General features: G+C 38.1%; 1 protein-coding gene and 2 long non-coding RNA genes across 4 annotated transcripts in view; all 3 read left to right on the forward strand.

The window, feature by feature from the left end:
* The window catches only part of LOC121656682 (C-type lectin domain family 4 member F-like), a 781,688-nt gene that overhangs the window by 407,582 nt on the left and 348,070 nt on the right, over window positions 1-26,036 (forward strand). The window lies entirely within an intron of this gene.
* Window positions 19,282-19,958, forward strand: LOC121656725. The gene is made up of 3 exons (XR_006013444.1): window positions 19,282-19,369; window positions 19,567-19,631; window positions 19,925-19,958. It is a non-coding gene; the product is annotated as an uncharacterized LOC121656725 (long non-coding RNA).
* Window positions 20,215-21,673, forward strand: LOC121656727. 2 transcript variants are annotated; one of them, XR_006013447.1, is made up of 5 exons: window positions 20,215-20,349; window positions 20,725-20,786; window positions 21,042-21,130; window positions 21,253-21,355; window positions 21,647-21,673. It is a non-coding gene; the product is annotated as an uncharacterized LOC121656727 (long non-coding RNA). The 2 variants fall into 2 exon arrangements; XR_006013446.1 differs by having other exon boundaries at window positions 21,253-21,664.

Consider the following 26,036-nt stretch of genomic DNA (forward strand, 5'->3'; position numbering starts at 1 on the left):
ATGAATATATCAATCAAATAAATTAGATGCCAAATCCTAAACTGGAGCAACAGGAAACAGTGAGTAGTTAACTAGGACTTTTTCTTTGTTTTGTTTTTTTTTTTACGCGAGAACTTCTGGCTTTGCTAAAGTTGAGTGGATAAAAAAAGCTAATGTTAGCAAAGAAGCAGCACATGGCAAGTTCCTGTGCACTTGTTACACGTTGTAAAATTACAATTAATTATTTAGCTTTTTCACAGTTATTTGCCTTTAAGAGGTATCCTAAATCATTCTGAAGGTAACCCTGCTGGCAGATCATGTCTATCTGTGCTTCATGAGCCAATTTGTCATCCTCAGAATTGACTGAATTGATTGACTGATTACTGACTAATTGGTTTTACTGATTGATTTTATGATTGATAGATTATATAAATGTAAAGAATAACTGAAGATGCTGAATGGTCACAGTGAAGAACATAGATTTCCAACATGGTTGTAGAAGGACTAGTTTAAACACCGATAATTATACAAATAAGGCTAATTTAGCTTTCACTGTATGTCTTGTATTTATTATAAAACAAATGTTTATTTTTTTTGTGGTTGTTTGTTTTTGTGTTTTTTATTCTTTTCAGCTAAAATGCCAGGCTCAACAGTGAAATCATGCATATTGTGCATGATGCAAATACGTGTTGCATGCAAGATATGCAAAATTTGTGGGGCTCAACAGCCTTTAAAGAAAAATATTCAAAAGGCAAAAGAGAAGCCACACAGGCAATGGGGTGAAAAGTAAAGATGGGAGGTAACACCTGCAAACTTGTGGGATTCTGCCCATATTCTGGTAACAAATAGAAACACTGCTGACATGTCAAACTGCACACATTTTAAAACAAATTGTCTAAATATTTAGGTAGCATTTCATTTGTATTTCTTTCTGCATACTAAAATAAAGTTAAACAAAACATGAACCATTTGTTTAACACACTGAACTGAAGATATTTGTCAACAATTTATTTTTTATTTATTATTTTTTTCATTTGCCTCCCAAGGTCTTGCGTCTGATGTCCTCAAATATCTGATTTTGTTAGGTAATTGGACAATCTGTGTGATTACCAGATCCAATGAAATTCCAAAAAAAGATATGGGTAGATTATTAATTTGAATCTTGTCTAGTTTGTGTTTGCACTTGAGAAGCATGGGAGGGCTGAAGTTTTGGGATCTTTTGGGTTAATGTTATCCAGATAGAATTTCATTTTAACATTATTTTAAAAGATTGAAATCTATAAATGTGACCTAAATTTGAAGCATGTTTAATGGTCAAAAGACACATTTGGAATTTAGAACATTTAACAACTAACACCAGTAGGTTCTTTCACTTCATCCATTTTTATAAGGAATATAATTTGTTTGCAGATTCACAAGTTCAAGATGGCTGGTTTGAACCCAATTTTTATGTTTGGGTACGAAAAGAAGCACACTGTGTTCTGTGACTTTTTGAATGGCTTAGACGTGGAAACTGAGAAGGAGAAGGACACCATAAGGCTCATAAAAACCCTTTATGAGAACCTTGTACAAGGTTAGTCCACATAATGTTTTATTCATGTGTATTTATTCCAAGGTAACATATACATTTAGCTGCTTTACAATTTACAATCCAAAACTTGGTGCAGTCCTGAAATTTTTAAGTATAAAACAGCTTACAATCCTAGAATTTTTTTTTTTAACTGATTAAACCTTTGCCCTGTTTAATTATTGTAATTTATTACATGGAGACCATGTGTGAGCAACGTGGTCTCAAACCAGATCCTGATATCTGAAGCTGTCTGTTTTCTGTGCTGATGAAATTATTCAAAGACATCCTCAGTTTATGGAAAAGACTATTAATAAGCCTTTAGTGTTGATCATTCTACATTAATTTTTTTTTTATTTTTGTTTGTTTTTATTTTTTATTTTTTTACTATTACTCTCTAATTCTAAACCAGCATCACGCAGAAGGTTTACATGTGCACATGTTCCCTTGATTGGATGTCTGCAGATATGAAACATGCTGCTTCACTCTGTTCATTACTTAGTTGATTTCACAAGCTAGTCTCTTGCAAACACAAGTGACTAATGTCTTAAGCCCGGTACACACAACGATTTTTTTAATCTTATGAGATTTTTTATCTGTTTGAGACCTCACACATGAAGATAAAAAATCAGGCATTAAACAGTTTTGTGTGTAGTGTGTGCTGATAATCTAATCACAGAACAACACACACATAATGATGCTGTCCTGCAACTCATCTACAATCTATCCTCCGAGCCAGACAAATGTCGAAAAGAACCATAGTAACAACTGGAAAACACAACACCCAGCATGGAAGGGGATATATAGGACGAGGGAATGATGGCCGTCTTGGGACTATTGTTAACAGAAATAACAGACTGGAGACGACGTGAACACAGACTTTTTTTACTTCCTTGTTCCCCAGCCAGCTCGCTCTCTGATTGGCTACATTCCGTACCACGTCACCATCCACGCAGTCACAATGCACGAGTCGTCGACATTATTCAGAAATCGGCTCTGAAATTTTGAACATGTTCAATATTCCCGATTGTTGGCTACGGCCCGTTTCGGAGCGGATTATCGGGACAAATCGGCTCGTAACCTCAGACCAAATGATGATTGGACAGGGAAATCTCATGATGATCAGGCGTTTGCCATCCAAGGTCAGGAAGAGGCAAAATTGGGACAAAATCAGCCCAAAAAATTGTTATGTGTGTACCAGACTTAAGTTTTGTTTACTGGGACAGACTGATGTACATGAAAAAGCTAAAGATTGCTTACACTATATAATCACACCAACAGAATTTACAACACTACTCAAGTTTTTGTAGGATTTGATAACTTTTCAGTACCTGCTAATTTTAAAGACAGCTATTATGCAGTTTACATTGTCTATAAAACAGGGAAGACATATATGATGAAAACAATAACTAAGATAAAATATTTGCAAACAGTCACAGGTAAAAGAAAGAGAGAGGCTAAAACATCCACTCTGTTGGATGCAAAAGGACAGAGGGACCCTGCCTCCTTGCAACCTGAGACCATGGAGGAGAATGGAACTATTTCTGCTCTCTCAACACCTTGTGGTAAGAAAGACTGCATCACAAGTACTTTATCTACTTTGGATCTCATTCAGAGGTGAAGATTAAAGAAATTCTTTTCCATGTGGGACTGTGTACTAGACCCTAAACTTCACACCCTACTGTGGCTTCAGAAGCCCCTCTACCTCCTGGGCTGTGTCCCCCGCCTTCTGTATCATCTCCTCCACTGTACACCGCAATGGTGTACTATCCACCAGTGTACACAGGTAAGACCTAAAGAATACCCCTTGCAAGAGAAAAACAAGTTTGTGGATGTGTGTATGCTGTGTGGAGCACTGGCACTTTTTCAATATATAAATGCAACATCCTGAAGATGCAGAATGACAGAAGTTTTATGCAGGTGTGGACAAAATACTGTAAACTAAGAATATTTTTTGCAAATATAAGTCTTAACACTTTATTTTTTTTATTATTAATAAAATGTTGATTAAATAAGTAGAAGGGGAATTTAAATCAAATCAATATTATGTCTGACCACCCTTTGCCTTCTAAACAGCATCAATACCTCTAAGTACACAAGTACAATGTCTTTAAAGGAACTTAGCATGTTGCTTGTGGTTAACTGCATTCACTTCTTGGAGGACTAACAACAAATACTCTGTGGCTATATCAGCACTTCCAGAGCTCCTCTTTCTTTAGACAGAAGATATTTTTGTATGACAATAACTGTATGGTTGCGATTATCTTACTGTTGGGGTGAACCAAATGCCCATTAATGGGTAGCATGATAGATGTGTATTTGCTTTTATTTTCCAGCAAAACAGACACCTTGTATTCTGTCTAAATGTATAATTCCATTTGCAGAAATGTAGCCTCAACCTTCCAGGAACCTCCATCATACTTCAGTGTTGCCTGTAGCTGCATCAGCCTATGAGGACTATATCTGGTGTATCTAGCATCTGTACATTACACGCTAGTGGACCTGTCTTCAAGTACAGAGCTTAAAATGTCTAAAAAGCCAACAAAAATAGTTAATTATATCATTTGCAGATATTACTTATATCATTCAAGTGCAGAAACTGATGTTTATGATAAATCTTGGGATGTGTTCGGCTGTGATGGGTACACATGATGTAGTTAAAACAGCAGGCAAAAGTTGCCTGGATTCATTATCTGCATTCAAAGGTGCCTGAAGCTTTGGGACACAGCTCTCGTTTTAAACTTTCCTACACATCTTTTTTCTGTTGTTGTTCTGTCTGTTCTTGAACCTACAGATGGGAATGATGATCTGTTTTGTATAGCTGGTTAAACTTGTGTATTACCCTAACAAATTACTAACTTTGTGCTAGTGAACACAGTACAAAAGACCAGTAAATGGACTGTACTTATATAATGCTCTACTAAACATATGATGACCTCTTAAAGCACTTTTACATTACACATCATATTCACCTATTCACACAGCACCTCTGTTGTTTGACGAAGTGGTTTTCATCTATCACACATTCATACCCCAATAGACAGCATTAGGACTTTAGTATGTAGTCGGGAGAAGTCTGTAATTGATGCACTGTCTACCACCAACTTCCTGATTGTTAGACAGCGGCTCTTCCTGGTGAGCTACAGCTGCCCAAGAACTGATGCAATTTTGAAGGTAGTTGACATCAAGTATTGACTGTAGAACAGTACAGAATCAAGGTTCTCTTTCAGACAAGGAGAAAGCATTGTAATTATATTGTATATATATTTTGGTTAGATACATGACACTTAATGTCATACTTAATATAATATGGGTATTTGCGCATTATGTATCTTGCCACCTTTAAAAGAAAAAAAAAATAGTATAATGTTTTTCACCTCTTTAAAACTGTTTATTCTCTTTTTTTTCTAATTGTACACTAGGGCCTGGAACTGCAACACCAACCACAGTCTCAAAATCCTCTCCAGTCTCCGGGTCACCTGGTAACAAATGCTTTATCTGTTTTTCACATTGCAATTTTTACATTGTGATTACATTTTTCATTGATAACTTTTTTGTCTGCCTGTACTCTAGATGCTGCAGTGACACCCCCTGACATGCTTTTAGAGTTCTTATGTCCTGACCTTTTCCCCCCTACCTTCTACACCTTCTCCATCATTGCCCCCCCCTTCAAATGAAGCACAAAGGTAAGATGTCATAAATACCATTTGCTGGCAACAAACAACTTGAGAAAAAGAAGAATCCATTCAATTGTATGATCAGTATTTTGCTCAAAAACATCTTTACACTTGATATTTTCTTAACTTAAAAACTTTGCACTTCCTCTAGAGGATGCAAAAAGGCTTCCATTCAGAAAAATCAAACATGACACACAATGTCTAAACTTTAATAACAACTTTTTACATGTCACATTGAGATAATTGTCCCTTTTTTTCTAATTCCCTAGGTGACAGCATACAGGGCCACGTAGTGGCCCCAGAAGGTAATGCTTGGCTGTCCAGACAATTTTTTGCACAAGTTTTGATAAAGACCATTCTGTTATGTCTGATATTTTAATTGCACTTTAATATTGATTGCTTATATAGTTTTATTTTTATTTATTAATTTTTAATATTGTAAATTTGTAACTGAGACCTAGATGCTACCAAACAGAATTTTGTTGTATTCTTGACAATAAGTTTCCTTTATAAATACAAGTCAAACGGGAAAAGTAATATTTGTGTCACAAAGCTTCAGACTTAAAATTGTTTTCCTGTAATTCTCTATACAGTAAATAAGTTATCTTAAAAACTGCTCTTTTTCCCGGTGGGCGGCAACGGGACGAACAATGTTGCTGTAAGTGAAGCAGCGCTTTCCACTACTGTGTAATGTCATCTGCCGTCGGTGGGCTGCATTCCTTTACGAAGTCGAAGCATGCATCGCAATCTCATCTTTAAAATGTCATTGTTACTTACAGGTGACAATGTTCATCGTTAGAAACAGTTTAATTCTGTTAGCTCATTGTCCCCTCAGAAATTTCCCAATGTGAATAAGCAAATATTGCATAGAAAACGGCAGTATTGCACTTAATAAAGTCAAGAAAAATAAATAAATAAATAAAAAAGATGGAGCATCAAATTATTGAGAATGAGATAAGAAATATTTAAAATAAGGGTAAAGAAAAACATCAAAAAAGAAGCAGTGCTTTACAAATTTCACCACATTATGGCTGTAATGGCTAGGATCAGAAAGGAGCTGCTGGGCCTTTCTCTTTCACCTGAGCTGAGGTAGAGGTCCTGGATGAACAACATGTCAGTCCCGGTCATGTGCTGTAGCAAACTGACTATACCTTATTACTCTGCATTATAACAGCTGTACCAGGTTGTGATACAGCTAGACAGAACTCCAAACAATGTTGTGTGTGGCAGTACTGTAAATCGCACACAGGCTGTAAAGCAAGGGTCTGAGCACACATTCCTTGGGGGCACTGACACTCACCCAGATTATGTCACATTGGACATAAGCGCCACCTGAATTCTGTCCATTAGGAAGTCCAGGTTCCAGCTGCATTGACGTATGGATGTGTTCATGTCATGTCATCATGTCAAAATTAATATCCTTTGTTGCTCTTGCTTTAAGATATTCGTCTTTTAAATCTTGACCTCAATGCACATTTGAAGGCTCACAATTTATAATTAAAAATGCAACTGATGGCCAATATGATATAGAATATTACAGACCTTATCTCCCATATGAGCATGGTCAACAGCATAGAGCAACGTGAAATAAGTTTCACCACTTAGTAATTTACATAAAATCTAAGTCTATATAGTATGGTTATTATAATGTATTCACAATTTCCTGAAATTATTCACTTAACTTTAAAATAAACATTTACATGTTACCTTTATTTATGAGCCAAAACTATTAAAATGAAACTACAATTCCCAACAACTATGCAAAGTTGCATCGTGTACGTTACCACCATAGATGTAGTTCTTTTAGTATACAAACTAGGGTTGAAAATTAGGGTTTCAAAAATGCATATCCACCCAGTATATCACACTTATAATATGGCTGAACTACCAAACATACCGACTGTAGTGCAGCATTTAAAGACAACAGTGACAATGATTGGTAATTTAACATATTTTAACTAAAAAACGTAGTTGCACCGAGTCAACAGAGGGATTTCTTCTAACAACTACCAGCTTGTGGCTGTGCCGACTGGCGATTAAATTAGGGTTCTAAAAACAGCTTTACTTAGGATATATAAAATATATAATACAGCCTCATCGATAGCTGGCTAGAAAAAGGTTATATTATTAGTTTCTTTAAGACATTTCCACTAAAAAGTTTCAAAACTGAAGTCATCAAAGTCCCCGCCTGTGGGTTTTACACGTATGTGTGTGTGTAAGTGTTTCGGTCACCTTCTGGGGACAAATTAAACTAATTTATTGTAATTAAACAATCACAACAAAATATAACAAAAAGTGATCTATAGAATAAATATTTAAATATTAAATAATTTGATTAATTTAATTTTAAATTTATTTTAAAAAAATTAATTTAATGCAATGCACTATGGACAGTTTATACTAAGGTTAACAAACTTACTGAGGTTCAGGAGCAGGGCCACGCGCCTTCTTATAATCAGTTTACATCATCATCTCCCTTTGGCTCATTCTTTTGACATTTTTCATTCTCCCTTTCCTACTGCGTACTTCACATCTTCCTTCATTACATTCAACAAATCACTTAGAGCTTACATCGTTGTGGCATGGCCCTTTTTCATTAACATGTTTTTGACAATGTAATTATCAGCAGACAGAAATGTTATAAATGTATTCTACAATACATAAGGAACCTGTATGCACATATAACAAAGAATAAAGGCAGATGTCCTTTATGGCATCTTTAGCACTTTATATTATACAGTCAAAAAAGCATGTCACGTTTATACACAGCAGTAAATCTATAAACATAATAAAATATAATTCACAAAAGTTGGTTAATTAAAGTTGGCAATAAAAACTAAGAAGTACAAAATACAAACTAAAAATAAAAAAAAAAACTATGTTATCTTGTTGACCGTGTTCTTTTGCAGTCTGCTGTTGAACTCAATTGTCCAGTCACTTTTTGGTAAAAGTGGAGGAGGTGGGAGAGAACAGCATACATCTGTTTAATGTCTGGAATGCATACATATAGAAGAATAACCCCACAGCATTATTCATGGAACAGTTTTGTTCATTTACTTAAATTGCTTTCAAGTTCATATTAGCATCATCTTCATCTGAGCTGCAGTCAAAGTCACTTTCTGTCCCTTCTTTATCAAACAAGTCATCCCCCTCATCAGCATCTTGCACAGATCCGTCAAGTCCAGCCTGTATCACTTGCAAATATTTTGTCCGGACTGTGACAAGGAGAGATTGGTGCTGGAACCTTATTCGTTTAAGCTCTCCTTGAAGACCTTCAAGGCCTTCTTCAGAAAGGCTGGTGTGTCTATCTGGATAGTGGTGAATATAAAGACTTGGTGAGAAAAAAAACCCCTGCTCTATGATCTATCATAAATCATATTATATAAACAGAAAAAAAAAAAACATCTTAAATCTTTGGCCAAAATACGTACAGCTAATACTTACCTTTAGCACAGATGGATAAAGCACCCAAGGTCTGCTCCCTTTTCTTGATGAGCTCCCAGTGCTGCTTTAATTCTGTAGCAAGGATCATCACCTCCTCCTCTAGTCTACGTATATGCATGAATTTGTCGAAAACCTTCTTTTTGGACAGGAAATCCACTCCATCTGGAAATAGATGCACATTGATTATTGGTAAAAAAAAAAATAAAGATAATTTGCTAAATTATAAATTAACTTGTGAACAGTAGGCAGGCAGTTTGAAATGCTTTGTTGGAGTACTGTGCTCAATATTAGAAATGTTCAGTGTCAAATGTTAAAAATCATGTAACATACCAGAGGGTGGTAACTGCCAAGGAAATATATAGCCAGCTTGTAAAGAATTATTAAATGGTCCGATTTGATCTTTAGGTTGGACCATGTAATCATGCTGAGCTATGTAGTTCTCTAATTGCTGCTTTTCCCGCCACATTCGGCTGCAGATTACAGAACGTCCAGTGTTGCTGTCTGGGACACATCGCAAATAAAGTGAGTGAACACACATAATCACATGAAATAAATGGGAAAAAAAGCAAACAAACAAAAATTCAAATGCCGAATGTTGTACCTGTTTGGCTATAGAGACGTGCTCTGCGCTGTCTGTAGCCTAGAGAAGTCTCCTCGATTCTTCTTCTCAGTGCGATCAAAGAATCATCTCGGTCCACAGGGAGTTCTGTACAACACAAAGCACTTTTAAAATTTTTAAACATTTTCTATAGAAATATAAGTTTTAAGCCAGCCACTGATGATTCAAAGTAAAAACATGTACCATTCAAAACACTAACCGTGTTCAGCCCACTCCTGGACATCTCTGACCCACTGATGTACGGTCCCTTCATTGGCAGACATCTCACTCTTGAGGGTCTCAAGGCGTTGCCTCTCCCTCTGAAGATTCTGCTGTGTCTGTTGGATTTAAAATATGTTCAGATCTCATTCACATTACTGTGTGGCACCTTTAACAAAAAGACAATTAAGATGACAGTTACCTTAAGAAGTCGTTTGCATAAGGTGTCACACATATTCTCCACCTTTCTTCTATTCCAGGCCATGACCTGGACAGTAAGCATGTCTGTGCGGGCTGGAAAAGAAAAGCACTACTGTTTGTAACCGTTTACACTCAGCAACTCTATTTGAATATTCTGGACATAAAACTTAGAAGCTGAAAACTGACCTCCTTTACTCATGAACTTGGTATTTATGGCAGTCCGGGAGAGGAAGGAGTTGACCATTTCCACTTCTTCTCCTAAGGTGGAACCAGCTCCATCTTGACTGCTTCCTCCCCACTTTATCTGTCATTTAGAAATAAATAGTGTGGTGCCTTAGTTTACTGAAGCTTCCAATACTGTTGTGGTTCTATAATCCAGTATAGTGGATTTGAAATGGAACAATGGAACCTTTAGAGAAATTACCTCACACTTTATTCCATGCGCTTTGGCATGGAGCACAGACAGCAAGGGCTTCATTGTGGTGAGTTGATTGTACTCTGGGCAGATTTAAGATATTCTTGTGATATATCACTGGACAAAAACACCTAAGATCCGGAGAGATCCAAGAGGATACAAGTCTCCGTATCCGCGGCACTTCCGGACTGTTTTCCGGGTATATAAGGGAAGATTGGTGTGTAACAGATCCTATTATAGGATACCCTCCGTATACACATCTTTAACAAATCCTAGTATGGGATATGCCACGGAAACACATCTGTGATAGATCCTAGCATTGGATACCCTCCATATACTCAACTTTAAGAAATCCTAGTGTAATGTATTCTCCGTATACACGTCTCTCGCAGATCCTACATCATATTCTCCGCATTCGTTTCTGTGACAGATCCTATGAGATATCCTCCATACATACGTCTGGAACAAATCCCATAACCCACCTCATATACATCTTAATTTTGCCCTCTCTGATGACCCTCGTTAATTTTTACCCCTTTAAATGACAGTTTGTTTGAATTATTTATTTATTATTCACTATAACCGTGGCAACAGAAACTCAGACGCCGGGCTGCAGACGCGCCAGATCATGTCTGTGAGGCATTGCTGTGAAAGCAGGTGCAGCGCTCCGTCAGTCCAGGAGAGACGAGAATGGAGCAACATTTTGTCGTCCGCAATGTCCCAACCAGCAGCGGTCAGGGTCCACAAACGTTAAATCTCCGTCCTTCAAACGCGACACGCCAACATCTTTATAAAATGTCACGATCAACGGCAATGTTGCATTTAATTTAAAATAGGTCGTCGCCTGTCTTTCTGTCTTGGTTACCTTACTTACATACTTGATACAGAGTGAATGGTGGATAACATTATAAAAACGATTTAGGACAGACTTACTAGCTTGATACACATTTAATGATCAGAGTGAATGGTGAATAATATTTCTTGCAATAAAAACGATTTAGGAAACTATGTGTGACTGAAACAGATTGTGGCATCATCCTCTGGACACACACAAGCTGTAAGAGCTTCACCCGCTTTCTGAAATGTTTGTGTCACGTAACATAGTTTAGCAATCATCTCCCTTCTCTCCACTGATCAGGTCTAATACAAAAGCTGCGGCCGACCGGGCTGCAGGTTCTGTGTTAGAGCCGAGACACGCCAGATCACGTCTTTGATGGGGCGTCGCTATGAAAGCAGCCTGCAGGCATTTTTAACGATTTAGGAAACTATCTGTGGACTTTGACTGTTTGAAACAAGTTGTCGCATCATCCTCTGGACACACACAAGCTGTAAGAGCTGCACCTGCCCTCTGAAATGTTATGTTTGTGTCACGCAACTGCGGCCGACCAAGCTGCAGGTTCCGTGTCAGAGCCGGTTGTCTTGGCAACGCGTCACAACGAGCGATTTTAAATAGTCCACTCATCTGCTTCTTGTGAAAAACTTACGATTTTAACAATAAAAAAAACAACAATAACACATTAATAATTTATTTAATATTATTATTTAATTTATTTTGTAAGTGACCATGGTATAAGTGGGATAATTCCCTTCAAGGTGTCCAATATCAACGCAAACACCTCCGCCTGGATACGTCGTCGGGCATTAGGTATACATTTTAAAATACATAACAAATCTCATAACCCAACTCGTACACAGCTGAATTTTGCCCTCTCTGGTGACCCTCGTCCATTTTTACCCCTTTAAATTACATTTTGTTTGAACGACTCATTTACTAAGTATTCGCTTTTTTATGTAATATATGTATATATATATATATATATATACATATATTACGGAAGCGTGGAGCTGTCACCCAAATAAAAAATAAATCGGACCTTATCATGTTATAACGTGATATGTTTATTGTAAAAACGTAAAACCTGCAGGACACTGGCTCAAGAGGTCCCAAGCTGGGGATGCCTGCTCTGTGGCAATTCAGACACACATGCACGCACCGTCTCACTGTGCGCAGGCAGGTGACCTACGTGTTTCTCATAACTGTCCCACATTTCTGTACAACAATAAACCAGAATAGAACAATTAATCATTGTCAAAAAGAACTGAAAAGTTTCTGCTTGATGAGTATATTTTCCATAAAATGTATTTTCCTCCAATATAGGTCGTAACAACATCTGTGTACAGTACAGGCTATGTTCTTACAATAAACGTATCACGTTATAACTTGATAGGTTTCACGTTATTACAATAAACTTATCCCGTTATAACGTGATACGTTTTACGTTTTTACAATAAACATATCACGTTATAACGTGATAAGGTCCGATTTTTTTATTTGGGTGACAGCTCCACGCTTCCGTAATATATATATAAAACAATATATAACAGTTGGAGTTTTGGATATGTCCATGATTAGCAATAAATAAATAAATGGACATTTTTTTTTCATTGTATATTTATTGTACATTGTACACTGTTACGGCCCCTGCTTGTTATAGACAGCTGTGGCCGTTTGTGTTTGATTAGGGGCTGCAGAGCGCTGCCCGGAGTGGCCAAGGCCAGCGCCTTTGTCCCCGCCCCTGTGTGACTGGCACCCCTCTGGACCAGTCAGGCTGCAGCCTACGGGGAAGCTCAGGCTGAAAAGGCTGCAGCCGAGGCAGGTCTGGAGGGGGAGATGCCAGAAAGGCTCAGGCCGCTCTCCCCCTTATGTTGTGCACCGGGTGTGTGTGTGTCGCGACCACCTTCTTTTCACAATGGGTGCTTAAGTGTTTAGTTGAGTTAAGTTTACTTTGTGGTTGTTTTAGTGCTGGGCTAGGTTAGCATTTTATTGTGTTGTGACGACGGTCACTTTAGTTTATGGGCCTGTTGCTTTTGTTTGGTTTTAGTTTCCTCACCGAGTTGCGGTTGTGTCTGTGTGTGCACTCGGTGAGTGTTTGGTATAGGTTTTGGTTTGTTTCTTTCTGCAGGTCCGCTAACCCCAGCTCATCTTTATTTTGTTTTACAGGTTGTCCATCACTTTCACGGGAAATGTAAATAAATGTGCTTTCATTATAATTTACCACCTGTCCACGCCGTGTTCTTTGTTACGCCCTTCCATACCCCTGAGTCGGGTCGTAGCATACACATTGTAGGCAGATAGAGGAAATCCTGGTATTTTCCACAGCGATGTTATGGCATCATGGACTAATACTGATTTCTTTGCTTGTGTTATTGTATTATTTCTGAATATCAACATGTTGATTTAGATGTCAATTACGAACTTGTTTCACACCGAAAAATAAAATAAAATAAAATAAAAAAAAAATCTTGGTGTTCCCATGTGGTCCCAAAGCTCCATAATATAACTCTCCATGAGAAGGTCACGAGAAGAAGCATGTATTACTACATAAAAACAGAGGTGGAAAGTAACAAAGTAACATATTTACTCAAATTACTGCATCTAGAACGTATGGATCTTCTGAACTCTTTTCCAAACATAAAAACAAACTGTCTCTGAAACTCAACACCGGCCTTCCGGCCACAGCTTCCGGCCTTTGTTGTTCAGAGTGAAGAGAGCGCAGATTGGCGCTACAGACTTTGAAAATCCTCCCCTGCTCAAGCTGAGCAAGCGCTTTACAGTCTAATGTTGTAGTATTCACTTGGCAAAATATTCTGTGGGGCATGGCACTTTATTTATTTTCTTATATCACCAGTCACTGTTTGTTAATTTAGACAACTGACTATTTATGTTTGTGATATAAAGAAAAAAGAGCAGAGTTTTGTTATTAAGGAATTGCTCAACATTTTCAGCATCATGGATACTTTGATTTGGTTTTATTTTCTCTCTTTTACTGTGGTGTTTTAAAAGTTTATTGAAAACAGTGTTGGATTGGATTTATGACTCTTCTTTTGTTTACATCAAGTAATTTAAAGTAACCATGTAACTTTTACTCGATTAAATTTAGTACTTTTTACTTTTACTTGAGTCAATCTTTGGCGCGTACTATAACTTTTACTTGAGTAGAATTTAAGCAAAGTAAAGATACTTTAGCTTAATTACAATTTTTCAGTACTTTTTCCACCCCTGCATAGAAAATGCTAATGACATAAATTCACTTTTTTTCTTTTTGCTAATCTTTTGCACATGTCTACCTCACAACAGTTTATGTAGCACACTGCACATTTATGTACATATGATAAAAAAAAACTAAGTAAATTATCTATCTTTATGTTTATCTTCTATCTAGTATGGCATTCAGTGCAGATGGCAAAGTAAGAATTTCATTGTTCAGGGAAACTTGTTTCCTTACTGGGCAAATGACAATAAACACTGAATCTTGAGGACATCTAAGAAGTGGACCAGTGGAGCTGTGGACTGTTGTGATTTGTTCAGGTTTGCCAACAACACTCGGTTTACTACTTGCTTTTAAAGACAATGTGCTGGAACCAACATTCCACAACAGTCCCAGCAAACCAGCCACTCACCCTCCCCCAGCAGTACAGGAGATGTGGCCTCTTTGAAGCTGCTCACCTCTAAAGGTCCTCCCACCCCCACCAACACCTCTCTGTCCTGGAGAGAGGGAAACAAAATGTCTTCAAGAGCCTACTTATACTTGGAGCCATATTCCAGCACTGGGGTAGAAATAGGGGGCTTATGTCCTGTAAATACTGTTTGTGTTCTGTTTTGTTTTTGTGTGTGTGTGTGTGTGTGTGTTCTTTTTTCACTTTTATTGTTTTTGCTAATCCCAAGACAAATTCATTGTATGTGCAAACTTACTTGGCAATAAAGACTTATTCTGATTTTGAAATTGTTTATTAGTCAGAGTTGCTGAGTAAAAATAAGAAAATGACTTGAAGTAGCCATGCAGTCGACTTCAGTCATCAACATGCTGACAGTCACTGAGTTGTCCAGTGGGTTTATTTACTAAGAGATAATTCTTCTTTTTTATTTCTCCTGTGAGTTAGTACCTGGTCACTGTTATGCTACATTCATGATATGTCTTTTTGATTTGGTTATCATTTAAGAAGTCTTGATGACTAGCAGCTCTGTTTTTGTTTTTTATTATTTATTTATTTTTTGGTTTATTTTTGTAAAAATTTGAGGAGATTTTCTGGTGTGTTTATGTACAAGTGTAACAGTTTGTTGTCTGGTGATGGTGTGGATTGAGGGTCGTTGATTCTGTCTGTGATGTTTTTGTCTCCTTTCTTCTTTCCTTTTTGCTTCTCTTTGCTGTCTTCCTTCTTTTTCTGTCCCTCCGGTCAGGTCCAGTAAGATTACATAGATTCCGCGATTCAAAGTAAATAAATAAATGAATCAGATTATGAAGAGGAGCCTTACCTATAAGCCTCCCCTTGGCAGAGCTAATTTGTTCAGGATGATACATCAACCAGATTATCATTTTGCTGCTATGATGCTGGACAGGACAAGTTAAAAAAACAAACAAAAAAAAAAACTGTGTCATCATCAACTTTGTGTAGAATATTAAAAATACAATGCTACAAATGCTACAATGGTGGACAGTTAAGAAAAATTGAAAATATGGTTTGTTACATATTTTTGGAGAAACAACAAATCTTATTCCAAAATCATTTAAAAAATGGCAAAAAAATGTAATCTTTAAGTTATTAATACTGTTTTAGACTTAACATATCCTTGACCTTAAATGCATCTCAGTGATGACAGTGGAACAACATGCTTAGTTTCCTCCCTAATTCTTGAAAACTTAACCTTAGTCTTGGTATCACAACGGCCAAAGATTCTTTTCAGTGGAGGTGTGTTAAGTTATTAGTCCTAGCTGGGAAGTTTATTCTCTGCGTGTAACCCATAGTGTTGTTTATGTTCTGTTTATTTATTTTTTTTTTATAATTCATTGTTTTTACACCATCACCCCAAAACAAATTCATTTTTTGTGCAAACTTGTTTGGCAATAAAGACACATTCTTATTCTGAAACAGTTTATTTCGCTGAGATGCTGAATAAAAATAAGCATCCAGTCAATGACCAAGTAATCAGCTTTGTTTGTTAGAAGATAATAATCTCCTGCTTAAACAATTGAAAATAAAATATACAGAACATAAACTGTATAGCAAGGGGATCAAGTATTAAGTGATATTCAATGAGACCAGTAAGTAAATTAAATCTAGGAGATATACATAAACATATATGAAAAATCCAGGTGTGCATATGCACATACATTTATACATTTAACCATCAGTTAAAGTAAAGTGAGGAAAGAGTCATCTCAATGAAATAAGAATTTTCCCAAAGTAAACTTAGTTTTTAAGGCTTTTGAGTTCTCAAGACCACTGAGGTTGGAGCTGTATTGAAAAAGATCTTGTAGAAACACTGTGAACTTCGGCTTGCTGTCAGCCCTTTTCCTTTTAAGAATGTGAAATTTTCCTCAGCAACTACTAACAGCAGGTCGCCGCGCACTCTCCTGTGAGATCCTTCTCAACTGTCGCACATCGTATGACGTCATCAATCAGCGCCAATGTAGTTCTGCGCTGCGCTTCTCTTTATTGTCGTGTTTTCAATCACAGTTCACGTCAATAAATTGTAAAAGTATTCTTCGGACAAAGCAAACGACTCTTCTTTGCCCAGACTCAGAGGACACGGAGATAAGTGTCGATGCCAACGGACGATTAATGCTTTAAAGGTCCCATATTATGCAAAATTCACTTTTTAATGGTTTTGGAACAGTCATACTGGTCCCCCCGCATGTGTAGGAGACCCGTAAGTGTGAAACTCTTTCAGGCGCTCTCTCTCCCCCCTGCTCCACCTCTAGGGAAGTAAGCGCTGAAATGAGCTTGTTTGAAAGCGTGTACGTTATGACGTCATAAGGGACAATAACCACTCCCCACAGAGCGATGGACCCGTCTACTGGCTCTCAAAGCCCGCCCTCTAAAAATCACCTAGCGCCCAGTGCTTTTCCCTCTTCGGCAACCCCATGGATGTATTATGGAACTGGATAACGGACTGAAAAATGGCGGCACGCCGATTTTTCCCAGTGGCCACTCGTGGTACTGCAACAAAAAATCCCATGGGGCCCAAAAAGCATTTTTCCCATAGGCCACAATGGTAAAAGACACGGCTGTAAAACTGTTGACAGGACGTCTTCAGCTTTAAACACAGCTAATTACTAATCTTTCTATTCAATATTTTTAATTCATGGACATTTAATCCGTCAATTATTTTTCAAAAGGCCATAAAAGCCACAGAAAAGTCTCTATTTCTCCGGTGACGTCACGGCTGTGCACATGCACTGCCGAAGCATGCGCAGTAGTGTCACCTCCCATCATGCCGAATGAAGCATGATGGGAGGTGACACTACTGCGCATGCTCTATGGGCCCAATATGCGGAAGTAACCCGGAAGCCTGAGAACTTTTTCGGCGTATGCGCTGGGTGAGCAACTTCCATAGAAATGAATGGGCCGCCATTTTCAGTCCGTTATCCAGTTCCATAATACAGCCATGGGCAACCCTCGTTAGCGGACATGGCTAAGCGACAGAAGCACTGTTCTGTTTGTGGCTGCATAAATGAACACGAAAACGTTTTTTTACTTCCATCCACTGAACCCACGAGGACTGAGTGGATTAATTTTATTTTTGGAGGAAATGGACCCGGAAAACTTCCAAAGGTTTTGCATGTCTGTGGCCAGCATTTCAAAGAGGACTGTTTCCACAACATGGGGGCATGGAAAGCAGGCTTCGCCAACCGTTTGAAGCTGAAGCCAGGTTCAATACCAACTGTCCGTGACACAGCTGGAGAGGTAAGAGCTGGCAGTTATTTTATCGTTTCGGCCTTATTAGTCTGATAGCTTGAAAATATATTAACCTGTCAATCACCTCATGACGGGCGATGCGATGGGCGGAGCCAACAGCTAAGCTGCTCCACCAGGGTTCCGCCCACCATAAACGGCACATTTCTGAAGCTGCTAAAAAGAGGGAGGTGAAGAGAAGCCGCTGCACTCAAACTGAGGGTCGATTTGTCCATACCATGGCGGAAATATTTCATTTAGATATTAATGAATGGTCTCAGATTGGGAATAAAGTGTATAATATGGGACCTTTAATTCTCACATTTGGCGCCCAGCTGGAGCTAGTAGCAGAGCCTGCAATCCAGTCACATCGGACATTATGTGGAAGTAAGTTGATACTCATTTTTTTAGGCCTTTAAATTGTGTCAGTTGTTATAGATAGTGAGTTACTTAAGTTTAGCTTCGCAGACAAACTTACTGTTATACCCATGTCCGTGAAACTGCAGTAACTTTATTTGAAACTAAGATGTTAAACGCTAGCTTTTATGGGTTCATTCATCGACATAAGGCCCATCGGCCATTGTTGCGACACGTCCACGTGATCGCCATCTTGGTCCTGGCAAGTAAGCTCTTCATTAAATGAATACAAGTGAACGGTTGTTTCATTTAAATGGGATTAAATATAAAACGTTTGTACATTTTTTGTGTGTGTGTTTTAATATTTATTTTATGGTTGAATCAGTTAAAACTGTTTCTTAATTGTTCAATAACCACTGACAGACAATCGAGTGCTTATTGGGATTAAAGTAAGTTAAAAACATAATGGGTGGACAAAATTACTCTCAAAAGTAAAGGTAAAACAGGGAGTAAATTTGGGTGGCTTTTTTTTTTTTTTTTTCCTGTGTAACACAATAGATATTTATATTATAATTCTCTGGTTTAAAAGGTGTCCCTATATAAAGTAGTAAAGCCTAATTTGTTGTGCATCAATACATCCATATTTTTTATTATAATGTAGATAAAAATGGCACAGAATGCAGATTTTACTCAGTATTTTGATAGCCATTGTCATTTTAAAACACCAAACAACAAAAACTAACACGATCACAGACTGAGACCTGCGTTTGTAACTAGAAGAGACTAATGATGGAATTAAGCTTTGTTCAAATCCTGCATATTTACATTATAAATGTATATTAATATACACCGTGCCTTTTTAAGAAAAATAAACTCAAATAGTAGAAACAAACGTTCCCAATCCCATGCTAAGGCTGCAGGTCAGTGGAGAAATAGGATTTACATGCTTTGGTTTCTGTAAGGGCTTTGTTCTAATTTTCACAATCAATACCTAAAATGTTGCACAACATATCTGAACATGTTTCAGGGCATTGTGCAGTATACACCAAGACATGGACAAGATGATGGCCAAACTGGACGTGACTGAAGTTGGAGAACTGGAGGTCAACTGGTGGTGGTAGCAGTAACAGAGGAGCTGTGGAACCACACACTTCACAGCATTTTCCTACAGCCAACCTGTAAGCTGTTTACTAAACCTTCTTGTTATTGTTGTTGCTTATATGGGAAAATATTGCATGTTCACTGGTGAGTTATCAGTCTGAAGTTCCCTTAGATAAAATGTGTCCACAACCACACAGAAACAACTTATTTTAGAATTATTAACCACTGTAATGAGGTGTAGATTTATTTATTGATCTTCTTACTCTTTTTACAGAAAGTTTCTAGAACTGTCAGCATGATGAGGATCGCGAGGAGACCAGAATGCCTGTACACCCTGAGGTGGTTGGATATGTTCACACCAAAAACACTATTTTAAGCAGCTCAGTACAACTATGCTTGGTAGAGAAAACTGTTACTTGGTAAAATGTTTTCTGTATGTTGTGCAATGAGCAGTATGTATCTAAGTGTGTGTGTATATATATATAGCTTACAGGTAGTACAGAATTATTACAGTACAGAATGCAAGTATGACAGCTACGTCCCACAATACACCACATGGGATGACGTGCTTTCCCAAGTTCTCTTAATTGTTTGATCAACACCATCTTGTCCTTTTTGTCTTTTGTTGACAGGAGTGAAATTAATGTTCATGCAAAGAAAATGTTTTTCTGAAGTGGTTTAAACAATAAGGGACTAAAGATGGAAATTAGCTTTGCTAAAGTCATTCATAATTACATTATAAATGTATATTAATATGCAAAAAAAAAAAAAAAAAAATCTATAGAAACAATCCTTGTTCCCTTCATTGTTCCCTGCAGTGACTTAGAAACATGGGATTCATATGCTTTGATTTCTGCAATGATGTTCCAATGTTTACAATCAAAAACTGACATGTAGGAAAACACACTTGTAAATGTTTCAGGGCACTGTGCAGTGCACACCTGAAAGTTGGCAAGGTGATGGAGAAACTGGTTGAACTGACTGAAGCTGTGGAGAACAGATTGGCTGCAGGAGCAGTAACATCAGCGACTCTGCAGCAGATTCCTACAACCCATCTGTAAGTTATTCACTAAGCCTTTATTGTTGTTTCCATAGATTTGAGTAAAACAGATCTAACGTGCATCTTCATACACTGTTACTACTGTTACAACCTGGGATCCACCACCACCACCACCACCTGGAGGCTTTGAACATTCAGAACCACTGTGATAAATATCCACACATTGTCCCTATTTTAGAAAAAATGGTAAGGCTGTATGTTAAACTTTATGGAGCCACTGCCTTAGTCAAAATATGTCTGCAAACACAGGCACAAACAAAAAACAGCTGTACAAGCCGCTGTAATGTGGTTTTTTCAAAATTTCAAAAGTTTGTCAAAATATTTTTCTCACATGATCTAAATTTTATCTGTTTGTGATATTGGCTGTTTTAGCATGAGGTAAAAAGGATCCACAGGAGTCTGGAGGATGGGCACAAATACAGAGGAAATGAGAGGTAAGACATCTAAAACCATTTAGTAGTCTGTAAGTTGATTACAAGATATGTATTTTCTATGCAGCATCACCTTGAGTGGTTACGTATTCATCAGATCACAGACTAATGACGCTTTAGTCCATCTTAAATTGACTCAGATAAAAAAAAAATAATGGCACTTTGATTTTACATATTTACTAACGAATTTTCAGAGTAGATTTAGTATTTGTCATGTTTCATGTTGCTTTGTTGTGTTTTCTATGATGTAATCTGCAGATTCATGTCTGAGCACAACTCCGGTGGCACAAATTCAATGTTGTGGTCAATTGCAGATGAAGAGGAATGTGACACCTCTTTGATCAGAAGTAAGTTATGACTCTAAAACTTGTTTAAGGTTACTTCTAAAAATAATGCTTATCTCTCCAAAGAAAGACAATTTGTTGAAAAGATCTTTCACATATTAATGTGTCACTTTTTGTGTTCGTAGGAGCAACAGATACTTTGAGAACATCAGGAGGGAATCTAAGTTGTCAGAAGACAAAGTGGAAGAGGATCGGAGGGCCAAAGCTCTCAACAACCGAAGACATAGAGTGAGTTGAATCACTTATAGATTTGTTTATTTTTAAGATCCTTTAGAATGCATCAGATTTCTGATTTGCTTTTGTATCACATTACATTGTTGTAGTCAGCAGTTTTATCTCTGGATACAACAACTGAAATGTGTTGTATGAACTGTGCATAAAGATGAAGTTTCTGGCAGTGCAGAGGCAGTAAAAAATGTTTTATTATGTTCATTTTTTAATGTATACATTTAAAGTGTTCTCATTGACCTATAAATGTCATTCTCCATTGAGAGTAATATCTAATGTTTTCTGTTAAAGCTTTTCAATTCACGCCGATCTGCTGCTGCTCGCTCATCTTAACCAATGAGGAGTACAGATACCTGGAACGGGTGCCTGCATGCATGATGAGCGACGAGGAGACGGACCCTGAAGACAAAGACGTGTGGAAAGCACATCCACCTGAATGGAGGGCAACAAGACTGACGGATATGTTAGAAAGGTGTCAGCACCACCTCGTTGACCTACAAAAGATGTTCTCCAGGATGGTGCACCGGAGAGTGCCCAGTGGTGTATATAGCCAGAGGCAGCCTCTGAGAGGAATCAGATCCATTTATTTGAAATAAAACTGTGTGCTTTAATTAAGAAAAAAAAAGAAAAACATTGGTCTGTTTTTCATGTCTGACATGTTTTCATTCAGCTATGCAGTTATGTAGATGCACCTGATTTATTAGATTGCTTCATTCTATTCTGTTCCCACTGTTCAGTTAATAATGCTGATATTCTTTATACAGTTTAATCTGACAATGTAATTTTATAAATGCTTACTGAAATAGTAATGTGTAATTTGGTCAAATGATTTGTACAACATGATGATGGTACACAAACCAAGATTAAAGACTGTCACATTATAACTATGATTGTGATGTTTGAAACTGACTGGGTGATTTTATGTCTGCTAAGATCTTAAAAGATAAGAACTAGGTTAGTACTTTTACATGAAAGGTTACATGCAAAACTATATAATTAATGAAGAGAACCATTAAAATAGACATATTGCATAAATGAAAAATCCGCGAATATCCCGGGGGCATCCGTCACGGATGTTCGACGTATTTCCCGTGATCTGTGAACATGATCTGCCAATGATGCGGTCAGTATCCGAGGCGATCTAAAATTGGATCCGCGAGGGATCACATAAACACGCATCTTGTGGATACCTCGCGGGTAAAAATCTGGGTTTTTGGATCTTTAGTGGTCCGGATCCGGAGGGATCTAAAAATAGGATCTGTGAGGGATGCGGCGGGGATTTCCCTGTATCTTGTCCGTATTTGCGACAGTTACGGACAGATAGCGGTATCGGATCGCTCCGTATCTTGGTACTTTTCGTTCAGTAAGAGTCTTTATTCTCCAGGTGTGAGAGGGAGATGTGCAGGGCTGCAGCAATAGCGTCTGAGGTGGACCTGTTGGACCGGTAGGCATACTGCAGGGGGTCCAGTGTGTCTGGTAAGAAGCTCTGAATGTGGGTCAGCACCACTCTCTTAAAGTATTTCATAATGATTGGAGAAAGTGCTACTGGCCTGTAGTCATTCAGACAGCTGGGGATCTTTTGGGGGAGGGGAGCAGTGGTCTTAAAGCAAGATGGAACAGTTCTCCGGTTGAGGGAAAGGTTGAATATGGAGGTGAGAATGTCTGCCAGCTCGTTGGTACATGCTCTGGGGGCTCATCCGGGGATGTTGTCTGGCCCTGCCGCTTTGTGAGGGTTGATCATCCTCAGAGCTTTGTTTACCTGGGCTGATGAGACGACTGGTGAGGTGGAAGGGTGTGTTGCTGTCCAGGTGTCTGAGAGCCTCCTCTCTGTGTGGGGGGTGGAGGTCTCAAACTGGGTGTAAAATGTGTTGAGGTCATCAGGCAGACTGTCTGTGGTGCTGATGGTGGTGAGAAGGGAAAGCAAAGCAGGAAGTTAATGTTTTCAATAATTGTCATTCAACAACAAACAAGTAGAACAAACTGCCAGTGGAGATTAAACTCTCACCAAATGTAGACTCTTTTAAATCCAGGTTGAAAACATTTTATTTGCCTATGGATGAAATCTGTTCTGTATCTTTTAATTTTTCTAGAACGCTGCTAGCGTTTAATTGTTTAAATTTAGTTATATGTTTTATATAACTGCTGCGCGGTGGTGTGGTGGTTAGCACCGCAGCCTCACAGCAAGAAGGTCGCTGGTTCGAATCTCGGCTGGGGGGAGGTTCGAACCTTGGGGGTGGTAGCCTTTCTGTGTGGAGTTTGCATGTTCTCCCCGTTTATGCGTGGGTTCTCTCCGGGTTCTCCGGCTTCCTCCCACCGTCCAAAGACATGCATGTTAGGTTAATTGGACACTCTAAATTCTCCTTAGGAGTGAGTGTGTGTGTGTGCATGGTTGTTTGTCTCTATCTGTGTTGGCCCTGCGACAGACTGGTGACCTGTCCAGGGTGTACCCTGCCTCTCACCTGTTAAAATGCTGGGATAGGCTCCAGCTCACCCGCGACCCGAAATGGAATAAGCGGTCAAGATGATGGATGGAGATAATGGATGGATGTTTTATATGCCATCATGATTTTTTTAATTGTGTCTTAATATGATTTAAAATGTTTCTGCATTGTCTATTGTCAAGTACACGGAATTGCATTTATATGTGCAACACAAAAAATTGACTTGCCCTGTCTGGGCCTCAAGAAGGGGAAGTCAGCAGTTCATTCGAAGCATTTCCTGTGTCAGAAGCTCTTCCTTCAACTATTAAATCTACAAATCAGCCACTAACAAAGATTTCTAGATGCATTGTGTTGCTGCTGAGTAAAGTCTAATTTGTGCATTGCGCCATTCACAATATATGAAATATACAAGCAAACTTTTGTATGTATACAGTCCCAGTTAGGAGTTTGGACAAACCCACTTTTTCACTGTGAATACTGATGCAGTATGATGAAGTATTTTTATAAATAACACCGTGTTCTGTACTACCACTTCCTCAATATTCACAGCTGGAAACTGCACAACACCAAAAGAAAAGAACAGAGACTAAAGTCTGATCAGTTATTTGTCAGCAAGATGTCTGCAGAAATTCACCCTGAGCCAGATCTGAGAGTGAAATACAGGACAAGGATCCATGAAGATGAAGGAGGCAGAGAGCAAAGTGAGGTGGAGATGTTAGATGATGGAGAGCTGCACTCTGATCACGGCTTACAAAGACCTGGTAAGCAGGAAATATTGAAAATGGCTAAACATGATGTTAAAAAACAATGTGGTACATGTTTGTGAGTTTAAACTCTTAATCCTCTCAGTTGAACTCCATAATTTATCATCCATTTTAGTTCCTGTAACTTCAGCCCAAACATGGCTGAACTTATACGAATCATCATCATTTCAAATATTCATTATTCAGTTCAGTGTAGAGAAAACACTGTCTTAGAAAAAAGTCCTCAAAAAAAGAAATAATGGTTTCTCTGTGTGTTTTGATTCGTTAGAAAACAACAACCAGAAGAACCTTCAAGCTGTGAATAGAAGCCATGTTACAGTTTTCAAGGTGTTCCTGGGAGTGATGTATCTTCTGATTCTGGCTGGAGTCATAATACGCTGTGAGGACTTGTATTTTTATACTTTGAATGTATAGATAGAGTTACTTAGAATAACCTCAGAGTTTCTCACCAGTCATGTACAAAGCAACAGGCGACCACCAGATGTTACATTGATGGCTAGGACAGCTTGGACAGCTAATCCAGATGTATGGGGGTGATTTTTATTCCTACACAAGATTAAAACCTAAGTATGGCTTAATTAACTCATTAAACTCTAGGGATTTTTGGAAGTGTGGTTCACCTGAACAGACCTACCCAAATTAAACTGACAATAACTTTCTAATTATAAGGTCAATATGCATAATCTTGGTAAATGTTCATACATCTGAGCAAATTGTGATAAAGGAAAAACATACATTTTTTATCCTCACCTTATTGTTTTTTTAATTTACATAGTGGAAAACATCATGATAGAAATTCTTCTATGCATAAAGATTTCTATGCATGCATACAGCAACACCTTGACTACAACTGTACCAAGTTAGTTGAGACAAGTACAAAGATCATTCATTTTATTAAGGTTTAAGTGTGGATAGTATCAGGCGGACTCTGTATTTGGCCACTTTTATACCCAAACTGTGCCAAAGTGTGCCACATAGGTATTTTACTTCTTGGTAGGGAATGTGGCTACAAAATACGGTGTGCATACAATTCACAAACTGACCCTGGCATTTAGCCACTATGTCATCAGTTCCTACCACTGTGCACAGTGCATAATGAAATCAGTGTCATAGTTAGCATTAGCATCGCTGCAGGAATCAGAACTGGATATAACTACATCTCTATGTTTACTTCAGACTTTCTGAAAGGGTGTATTTATTTTTTTATATCTCTTGGACATGCTGATCACTTTTAGCCTTCATTAAAAATGAGTGAAATCTCTGAAAGAAATCAATGAAAGAAGTTGTTTTATATCCCCTCTGTGTGGTGCACCACAGTGTGTCACAGATCTTAGTGTGGATGCTCCTGCCTTTAGTCTCATTCAAGTATAAGATAACATTTGACAGCTCGCGAGATGTAGATTTGATCAAACTTTATTTATACTGCCAAGACCCAATAGAAATCGACAATATAGCTGTGAATGGGAGCTGGTGCAT

This window comes from Melanotaenia boesemani, chromosome 17 (assembly GCF_017639745.1).
Source record: "Melanotaenia boesemani isolate fMelBoe1 chromosome 17, fMelBoe1.pri, whole genome shotgun sequence".
NCBI lineage: Eukaryota > Metazoa > Chordata > Actinopteri > Atheriniformes > Melanotaeniidae > Melanotaenia > Melanotaenia boesemani.